Here is a 10,675-nt window from a genome sequence, read left to right on the forward strand (position 1 = left end):
TCCAATTTACACTGTCCAGTTAAAACCTCAAACTTTCGCTCTATTGATTTTAACCTCTTTATGTCCTTTACTCTCGTATAAAAACTTTGTTATTAAACCTGCAAACTGAGACCGTAAAAAGAGTGATTTTAATTTTAAATTTAATTAAACCGACTTAGTTTTGATCCCTTATTCCGCTTACTTTACATACCGATATCTAGGCGAATTAGCCAGACATGCTAAACGAACTTAAATAATTATCATGCATAAACAGACTCATCTCAAGCAAATAATATAAATAAATAATAAAACAAAGCATTAAACAATAATTAAAGAACCTGAATAATTTAAACAGTAGTCTTGAACACTCCACCACAAGCCGGTAGGATTTGCTCTTGAATCCGTCACACCATGTGTGACGCTCGTCACATAAGTGTATGCAGCGTGACGTTCGTCACAGCATCCGTGGCGGTCGTCACAGGCACGACGCCTGTGTCTTCTTTGGGCTGGGCTTGGCTTTTTCTATTTGTTTCTTTTCATTCCTTTTTGCACCTCCTTTTCTTCCTTTTTTACTTGTGCTTCAAATAAGACACCTGAGGCAAATAGAAAGGAAATACCGCGTAATATCTAATAAAATGCAGTAAATTGAAATAAATAATAATATAATTTAATTGAATTAAGTCCTAAAATATGATATAATTTCATGTTATCAAACTCCCCCATACTTAGATCTTTGCTTGTCCTCAAGCAAAATTCAGTATAGAACTTGTTTTAAAAATTTTAGCCAGATGAAATTTCAAAACACGCATCAATTCGTACTAGGTTGCATGTAAACTTTGTTTAGAAGTGACTTGAGTTTAATCTTGACATTGACAACCACCGTCACAACCTAGATAACCTCACCTCATGCAAACCAGTTCAAGTAATGCCATTATAGCCGTCCTAGTTCCTTTACTCTTATTTCACCCGTTTTCATTCTAGCGAAATCACATTAAGCCCTTTATCTTTTCGCGCACGTAGTGGAGTAACCGGTTAGTGACTTTGATCCCCTTTTAGCTAGAAGTTCTGGTACATAAGTCGGATAACTTCGTTATTCAGTCCATTGCAAATTGCGGGGGATCGGACCGTAGTCCGCCCTACCAAGTTCAGTACCAGATACCTACTGAACCAACTCATGATGGATCTTTCATATTATGCTTTTGTATGATCTGCAACCTTTAGATTAAATGATCTGGTAAGGATCACCTAACTTAATTAGTGCATTTCCTGATATATATATATTTTTTATGTTACTTTGGGAATCATTCACTTATATTCATCGGCCCTCCACGTAGTTTGCTATTGAGATGGTGCTGACTTCTTGTATAAACTACTCGGGGTTACTATAAAACTAAAAGTTCACGGGATTGGTATAATAGGTACTTATTCTGATCTAACATGTTGCGGTTTGTTTCAGAGTGTTTGGCGGTAATAGTTTTCGTCTTAATTCGTCTCAAGTTCGATAAAATGAGCAACCTTTATACTTATTGGGTGTTGAATTTTTGTTGTGGCTCATGAAAATTAAGGGAATAGATAATAGAAATTGTTCACACTCGGGACTTAACTTAAAATAAATCTATTTTTTTTTTAAACAATAATTAAATAATAAGAAAGGGAAATAACAATGAAAGGAAAAGTACATACTTGTAAAAAAAAGGAAATAGAAAGAACAGGTTTTCCCCCCCATACTTAAAATAAACATTGTCCCCAATGTTTTAAGGAAATGAACTACAATAGGGAAAGGGAAAAGAGATGACAACTAAGGCTGCCTTCCGCCTCTGGTTCTTGGACCTGGTGATCGTTGATGTACCTCTAAGTTGTCAAACCGGCTAAGCAACTCAGTGAACCGCTGATCAGTAATGGTATTCCTCGCTTCCTGTCGTTCTTGCATTTGGCACATTAGTTGCATCATTTCGAGATTCTGTGCTTGCATACCATCAATTGCATCCATGATGTCGTCGTTGGTTGCAGGCCTTCGTCGTCGACGACGTGAGGATGGGCCAGCTGCAGCAACGGAGTGGTTGAGCGGGACAGATTGTTGTGTAGGAGTAGGATCACCTTGTTCCATGTCTTCAAACTCGTCTGCGGGCGAGTTTGCTTGTGAAGGCTCGGTGGCTTCGGGAGCATTTAGATCATAGAGGTGGCGGTTGGGGTTTGTGACATCTGTTAGGGCCATGTTGGGTAGAACAACGCTTGGAATAGCCTGGTTGTTCACCATAAGATAATATCCTCCGCCTACTCTGGTCTTAATCAGGCGGCTGGATCGACAGTAGCTGATGTCCATAAATAAGGGAGGTAGAGATTCTAAGGTTTGGAGTCGGTCCCCTAAGTTTAAGCCTAGTGCTATGGTGGTGATTAATCCGCCAATTACAAAAGGTTGACGGCCTCTAGCACATAAGGTGCGGATATGATGAAATAGGAAGGAGGCGGCGTTTACCTTAGCTTGCGGTTCGAAGACGCATTCGAGGAAGAAGAGTTCCTTTGCGTTGACCTTGCTGTTATTTGGTCTACCAAAAACTGTGTTCTGTAAGATGCGGATAAAATATCGGATGGTTGGATTATGTATGTGGGAAAGGAGGAGCTCTTCCCAGTTGTAGGCATCTAGACCGGATATTTTCTTAAAGAGGGTGAAAACGGCAACTGTGTTCCAGTTTAGGTCGGGAGGGATTCTGGGGTAGACTTGGCCTTCTGTGGAGAATTGTAGCATGGAACTCAACTGGTTTTGGGTTAAGGAGTACTCGGTGTTGAACATACGGAAGGTTGCGGTACCGGTTAAGAATTCGTCTTCACCGGCGGGAGTGGTGTATGCGTATGAACTTAAGAATTCTAAGGTTAGGGAGGGGTAAGTGGGTTGATTATGCGTGCATAGAAAGGTTAAGTCGGCTTGACGGAGCATCCATTCGATACCTTGGAGTAATCCTAATTGTTGTAAACAAGTAAAATCAGGATACCTGGTGGAGACGACGCCTCGCTGTTGGAAACGCTCGTATTGCTCCCTTTGATAATTTTCATCTTCGGTTCGGAAGATGATATTTCCGAAATTCTGGTTACCCGCCATACTGATGGATGAACTGAAAGAGGTAAATTGGAAAGAAGAGAAAAGTGTTTGATAGAAGAAAGTGGTTTGTGGTGAATGAAGGAAGGTTTGGTGGGTATTTATAGGAAAAATTTTGGAAGTTGGAAAAATAGGTGGTTGAAAAGTGAATAATTGTGGGTAAATGTGAATAAATGGGGAAGGTAAAAAGTTGAAGGGGTGTAACGTTCGTCTCCAACGGCTCCTTAACGTTCACCTAGTCTGAAGGGCGTTACGCTCGTTACAGGTGCATGACAGGCGTCACAGGTACTTAGCGTGACGTCCGTGACAGGATGTGTGACGCTCGTCACACTGTCGGTTTGGCATGGTTTCAACTAGCGTCCTTCAGAGTGACTGGTAAGTTATTATTTTTTTGTTTTGCTATGGGTTGATTTATTCTGCAATTTAATTTCTCCTGCATGCTATTCTACTTTGTATAATAGTGCATATATAATTCAATAAGTCATAGGTAGCAACAGTAGAGAACATAATAGCTATTGCATAATAAAATTAAATAAATAGCTTCAATAAAATGATCATAATGTAATATTGGAAAGAAAAACAAAAAAAAATGCGAAAGGGAAACAAATGCGAACATGAATTCAAATAACATTAATGAATAATCTAACTTAAAACTAAATAACTAAGAAGAATAATTTCTATCCATCTGCACGATCTCTGGCCGGAGGAGCAAAAGAGTTAACACGGTATAGCAACTCGTGAAACTGATTTGTCATACTGCTCATGTATCCTAGAACTTCGTGTCTCATTTCAGTAAACTCTTCTCTGAGGGCGTCTTGTTCTGACATCAAAGCTTCAATGGCGGTGTTATAATCAGTTCCGGGCATATTATGTCGGAGGTCGGATATTGCTGATTCTTCGGTCTGAACAGGCTGAGGAGGAGGGTCAATATCATAATAGCCAGATGGTGTCTGAGGGTCAGATTCAGCATAAGGGATCTGGTCATCACAAATCTCATAGTCCTGGATGGATTCAGCGGATCTAGCTGGAGAGGGTGCCGCGTACAGATTGTAGAGCCAGTTACTGCGGTTATGAACATTAGTCCTGGGATTGGGTAAGGTGAATAGGCAAAGAACATGGTTATTAATTATAAGCTCGAACTCGTCAGACCCTTGGTTTGCTATAAGCATGGCATTGAAGAGGAAGGGTATACTCATAGTAGTAATGCCACAGAAGGGGCTTAAGTCAAGCATAGGCTGACGTAATCCGAGTGCATTACCAATCATGGATATCAAACCGCCTACTCTAATAGGTGCTCGCTCATCTTGGATAAGGTGGTCTAAATTTGCTAGCATAAAGGTGGCACCGTTTACTGGACGGTTCTGGGAAGCACAGAATATGATGAAGAGTTCATCACGTGAAACTGAAGTGCTGTATGGCTTCTGTCCAAATAAGGTGTGGGTCAGGATCCGATGGAAGTAGCGGAAGGCTGGGTTATGTATGTTTCCAGAGAGAAACTCATGTTCCTCGGGATCGTCATTTCCAGTCAAGCTACCCCAAAAGTGTTCGAGTTCTCTATACTCAAAAAGTTCTTCCTGGCTCACTGTGAATGTATCAAGGGAGGTAGGGAAACCCAAAAGGTTGGTAAAGTCTCTAATATTAAATTGGTACTCCATGTTGAACATTCTGAACTGGATAAAACCTTTGTTAATTCCTTTCCCATGGCTGGGTAGATAGATTAATGAGCTAAGGAATTCTAGTGTTAGTCTCCGGTAGGTGACGAAATGTCGTAGGATAGGAGATGTTTCCCACCCTATCTGATTCAGCAAAAACAGGACACTTTCTCTTAGTCCAAGGGCGGTCATAGCCCAGTCATCAGCATATAAACTAGGTAGCATCTCTCTCGTGGCTAGTTCTTCAAATTTTAGTTTGTGAGCCATTCCTCTGAATTTGATACCCATACGGTCAATTTGTCCCATCTGGTTGGTGTTAGCTAGAGAAAAGAAAACATGAGTTTTAGTCAGGATTTGGCCAAATGCCGAAAGAAGAGAAAAGTTTTTAATAAATTAAAATAAATTAAGAATGAATACTAAACAGAAAAGAATAATTAAGGAGAAAATAGAAAAATAATAATAATAGGATAAGGAAATAAAATAATTTGTGGGTTGTCTCCCACTAAGCGCTTTGTTTAATGTCGCAAGCTCGACATAAAAACAATCAATTATAATCTATAATTTCTGGAGGCATTTCGTCTAAGTGCATGACTTGCGAATCTTCATTGTTTTCTGCATAGTGATAATGTTTTAGACGTTGCCCGTTTACGGTAAATGGTTCCATAGATTTGCCTTTAATTTCTACTGCTCCACCGGGAAAGACGTTAGTGATATGAAAAGGACCTGACCATCTGGATCGTAGTTTAACCGGAAATAACTTTAGCCTAGAGTTAAATAAAAGGACTGCATTGCCTTGCTGGAAGATTTTCCTTGATATACGCTTGTCATGCCATTGTTTTGTTCTTTCTTTGTAGATTCTGGCATTTTCATAGGCGTCTCTTCTGAGTTCCTCTAATTCGTTTATGTCAAGGATTCTCTTTTCACCGACGGCCTTATAGTTTAGGTTCAGATTTCTAATAGCCCAATAGGCTTTATGTTCTAATTCTACCGGGAGATGGCAGGATTTTCCATAAATGAGCTTAAATGGGGTCGTCCCTATGGGGGTTTTATAAGCAGTTCGATACGCCCATAAAGCTTCTAGTAATTTTAATGACCAATCTTTCCTTGAAGTGGCGATTGTTTTTTCTAATATTTGTTTAATCTCTCTGTTGGACACTTCCACTTGCCCACTGGTCTGAGGGTGGTAAGGTGTCGCTACTCTATGCCTTACGCCATACTTAAACAGTAGTTTTTCGAGTACCTTGGATATGAAATGTGATCCACCATCACTGACTACTATTCTTGGGATGCCAAATCTCGGAAATATTATATTCTTAAAGAGTCTAGTTACTACTCGGGTGTCATTTGTTGGAGAAGCTATAGCTTCGATCCATTTTGAAACGTAGTCTACCGCCACGAGTATGTATTTGTTACCGAAAGAGGATGGAAAAGGTCCCATGAAGTCTATTCCCCACACGTCGAAAATCTCTACTTCCAAAATACCTTTTTGTGGCATCTCGTCACGTCTAGATATGTTTCCTGTGCGTTGACATCTGTCACATTCCTTAATAGCCGCATGTACGTCCTTCCATATACTTGGCCAATAAAAACCGGATTGTAGGATTTTAGAGCAGGTCTTGGATGTACTTGCGTGTCCACCATAAGGAGCGGAGTGGCAATGTTGGATTATATTTTCTACCTCTTCTTCGGGTATGCATCGACGGAAAATATCATCGGGGCCTCTTTTGAAAAGTAAGGGATCATCCCAGTAATAGTGTTTTATGTCATAGAAGAATCGTTTCTTCTGCTGGTAGGATAAAGTAGGTGGAACTATTCCGGCAGCTAAATAGTTGACGAGATCAGCGTACCATGGTGTAACAGATATAGCTAAGGTGGTTTCTACTTGCTTGTCAGAGTTATTCTCTTCCAAAGTAGCTATAAGCTTATCGTATGAGAAATCATCGTTAATTGATGTTCTTTCCGGTTCAAGGTTCTCAAGTCTAGAGAGGTGGTCTGCTACTACGTTTTCAGTTCCTTTCTTGTCTTTGATTTCCAAATCGAACTCTTGTAGCAACAAGATCCATCTTAGGAGTCTAGGTTTAGCATCCTTTTTTGTTAGGAGGTATTTGATAGCAGCGTGGTCAATGTAGACTATTATTTTGGCTCCGACTAAGTAAGAACGAAATTTATCTAGTGCAAACACAACTGCTAGGAGTTCTTTCTCGGTTGTGGCGTAATTCATCTGTGCTTCATCTAGAGTTCTACTTGCGTAATATATAACATGAAGCTTTTTATCTTTTCGTTGTCCTAAAACAGCACCTACAGCGTAATCGCTGGCATCGCACATTATTTCGAATGGTTCATTCCAGTCGGGTGTCTGCATTATGGGCGCGGAGATCAATGCTTGCTTAAGCGTTTGAAATGCTTCTAAACAGTTATTGTCGAATATGAATTCAGCATCTTTCATCAATAGTCCGGTTAAAGGTTTAGTTATTTTAGAGAAGTCTTTGATGAATCGTCGGTAAAAACCGGCGTGTCCTAAGAAGCTTCGTACTTCTCTCACGGTTTTAGGGGGTTGAAGGTTTTCGATTACCTCTATTTTGGCTTTGTCTACTTCAATTCCTCTATTTGATATAATGTGTCCTAAAACAATTCCTTCTTGTACCATAAAGTGGCATTTTTCCCAATTAAGTACTAGGTTTACTTTTACACATCGCTCAAGAACTCTTTCTAGGTTTTCAAGGCATTCTTCAAAACTTTGTCCGCATACGGAAAAGTCATCCATAAATACTTCCATGATGTTTTCGAGAAAATCGGCGAAAATTGCCATCATGCATCTTTGAAAAGTTGCAGGAGCATTACACAAGCCAAATGACATTCGTCTATAAGCGAAGGTACCAAAAGGGCACGTGAATGTTGTCTTTTCCTGGTCATCAGGGTGAATTGGTATTTGAAAGAAGCCTGAATAACCGTCTAGATAACAGAAATGTGAATGTTTTGCCAATCGCTCTAGCATCTGGTCAATGAATGGTAAAGGGAAATGATCTTTTCGGGTTGCTTTATTTAGTTTCCTATAGTCAATGCACATTCTCCATCCCGATTCGATTCGTTTGGTTATAGTTTCTCCTTTTTCATTTTCAATGACTGTTATACCACCTTTCTTTGGTACTACGTGTACAGGACTAACCCATTGGCTATCAGATATAGGATATATGATACCTGCCTCTAATAACTTGGTTATTTCCTTCTTCACTACCTCACTCAGGATCGGATTTAGTCTCCTCTGGTGTTCTCTAGAAGTTTTACAGTCTTCTTCTAGCATGATGCGGTGCATACAAATAGAAGGACTTATTCCTTTAAGATCGGTGATGTTGTAACCTAGTGCGGTTGGATATTTTCTTAAGATATGTAGGAGTTTTTCTGTTTCGAGTCTACCTAGGTCAGCATTAACTATCATAGGTCGTTCAAGTTCTAAGTCTAGGAATTCATATCTCAGATTTTTGGGAAGTGTTTTCAGATCTAGGGTTGGTTTCTTAAGACACTGCGTAGGGTCCGGTGTTATTGCTAAACATTGGTTAAGTTTGTCTTCTACAAGATAGTCGGATGATTTGTCCTTTTCTAACTCTGTTTCTTTTATGCATTCATCGATGATATCCATGAAGTAACATGTATCTTCTATTGCAGGTGCTTTCAAAAATTGGGAAAGAATGAACTCAATTTTCTCTTCTCCTACTTCGAAGGTGAGTCGTCCTCGTTTTACGTCTATGATTGCACCGGCAGTTGCTAAGAACGGTCTTCCCAGTATAATGGGTGTAATATCATCTTCTCTAATGTCCATAATTGTAAAATCAGTTGGGATGTAGAATTGACCTATGCGTACGGGAACGTTTTCAAGAATTCCTACAGGGTATCTAACAGAACGATCTGCTAGTTGCACAGACATTTTGGTTGGTCTTAATTCTCCCATTTCCAGTCTCTTGCATATGGATAAAGGCATAACACTAATTCCGGCTCCTAAATCGCATAAGACTTTGTCGATGACAAATTTTCCTATGTGACAGGGTATAGAGAAACTACCCGGATCCTTGAGTTTAGGAGGCATGTTCTGGATTATAGCGCTACATTCGGCAGGGAGTGTAACGGTTTTGCTATCTTCAAGTTTCCTTTTATTAGAAAGAATTTCTTTTAAGAACTTGGCGTATGAGGGCATTTGCGTAATAGCTTCTGTAAACGGGATTGTAACGTTTAATTGTTTAAGGAGGTCAACAAATTTTTTAAATTGGCCCGCATCTTTGGTTTTAACAAGCCTTTGAGGGTAAGGGATAGGTGGTTTATAAGGTGGTGGAGGTACATAAGGTTCCTTTTTTTCTATGGTTTCCTTATTACTCTCTTCCTTTTCCTTAGGTCTATTTTCTTCCTCAGTTGACTTTTTAGGGTTTTGGTTTTCTATCCTTGGATCAGATGGTCCTTCCACTTCCGTTCCACTTCTTAGTATGATTGCATGAGCGTGGCTTCTCGGGTTAGGTTGGGGCTGTCCAGGAAATGTACCAGTTGGGGCAGCAGTAGGCGCTTGTTGTTGAGCTACTTGTGATATTTGTGTTTCCAGCATTTTGTTATGGGTAGCCAGGGCATCCACTTTACTTGCTAGTTGTTTAATTTGTTCGCCAGTGTGTACATTCTGGTTTAAGAAATCTTTATTGGTTTGTTGTTGAGAAGCTATAAAGTTTTCCATCATGATTTCCAAGTTGGATTTCCTAGGGGCGTTATTGCTATGTGTAGATGGGTTCGGCTTCTGATATCCCGGAGGTATAGCTGGGGCGTGATTTGGAGACTGTCCAGGTGCGTACAAAGCATTATTACTCTTATATGAAAAGTTTGGATGGTTCTTCCAATTTGAGTTATAGGTATTCGAGTAGGGGCTTCCTTGAGCATAATTTACTTGTTCTGCTTGGATTCCTGTTAAGAGTTGACAATCTGTAGGAGTGTGACCTTGGATTCCGCAGACTTCGCAATTCTGAGTTATAGCAACCACGGCGGTTGGAGGTGATACATTTAAACTTTCAATTTTCTGGACCAGAGCATCCACTTTTGCATTAACATGATCAAGGTTACTTATCTCGTACATGCCGATTTTCGTTTGAGGTTTTTCCACCATTGTTCGTTCGGTCCCCCACTGATAGTGGTTTTGGGCCATGCTTTCGATAAGCTGGTAAGCATCAGCATAAGGTTTGTTCATTAGTGCACCACCTACAGCGGCGTCTATTGTTAACCTTGTGTTGTATAAGAGACCATTATAGAATGTGTGAATTACTAACCAGTCTTCTAAACCATGGTGTGGACAAAGTCTCATCATGTCTTTGTATCTTTCCCATGCTTCGAAAAGAGACTCGTTATCTTTCTGTTTAAATCCATTTATTTGGGCTCTTAACATAGCTGTTTTGCTTGGCGGAAAATATCGGGCAAGAAAAACTTTCTTCAACTCGTTCCATGTGGTGACAGAGTTGGAAGGGAGAGACTGAAGCCATCTTCTAGCGCTATCTCTTAATGAGAAAGGAAAAAGACGAAGTCGAATTACCTCTGGAGTGACACCATTAGCTTTAACAGTATCAGCGTATTGGACAAATACGGATAAATGAAGGTTAGGATCCTCGGTAGGATTTCCAGAGAATTGGTTATGTTGTACTGCCTGCAACAACGAAGGTTTAAGTTCAAAGTTGTTTGCTTCGATTGCGGGCGGAGCAATACTTGAATGCGGCTCATCTTGTGATGGAGCGGCGTAATCTCTAAGAGCACGAGCTGGTTCTGCCATCTCGGGTATCGAAGGGAAAATATTTTTGAAATCGGGAAGTTCAACAGGAGGGAGATTGTTTGCAGCACGATATTCCCGAATTCGTCGTAAGACTCGGAGATATAGTTCGATATCGTTGATTCGTAAGTAGAACGGTTCGCCTTGTGAGCGAGTGTGTGGCAT

At 40.2% G+C, this 10,675-nt stretch overlaps 1 non-coding gene across 1 annotated transcript; it reads left to right on the top strand.

Moving 5' to 3' along the window:
- The first annotated feature begins 10,028 nt into the window (after nucleotides 1–10,028).
- LOC127088764 (small nucleolar RNA R71) lies at nucleotides 10,029–10,135 on the top strand. The gene has a single exon (XR_007790582.1). It is a non-coding gene; the product is annotated as a small nucleolar RNA R71 (small nucleolar RNA).
- The last annotated feature ends 540 nt before the right edge of the window (nucleotides 10,136–10,675 follow it).

The sequence above is a fragment of the Lathyrus oleraceus genome, chromosome 5, assembly GCF_024323335.1.
Source record: "Lathyrus oleraceus cultivar Zhongwan6 chromosome 5, CAAS_Psat_ZW6_1.0, whole genome shotgun sequence".
Classification (NCBI taxonomy): domain Eukaryota; kingdom Viridiplantae; phylum Streptophyta; class Magnoliopsida; order Fabales; family Fabaceae; genus Lathyrus; species Lathyrus oleraceus.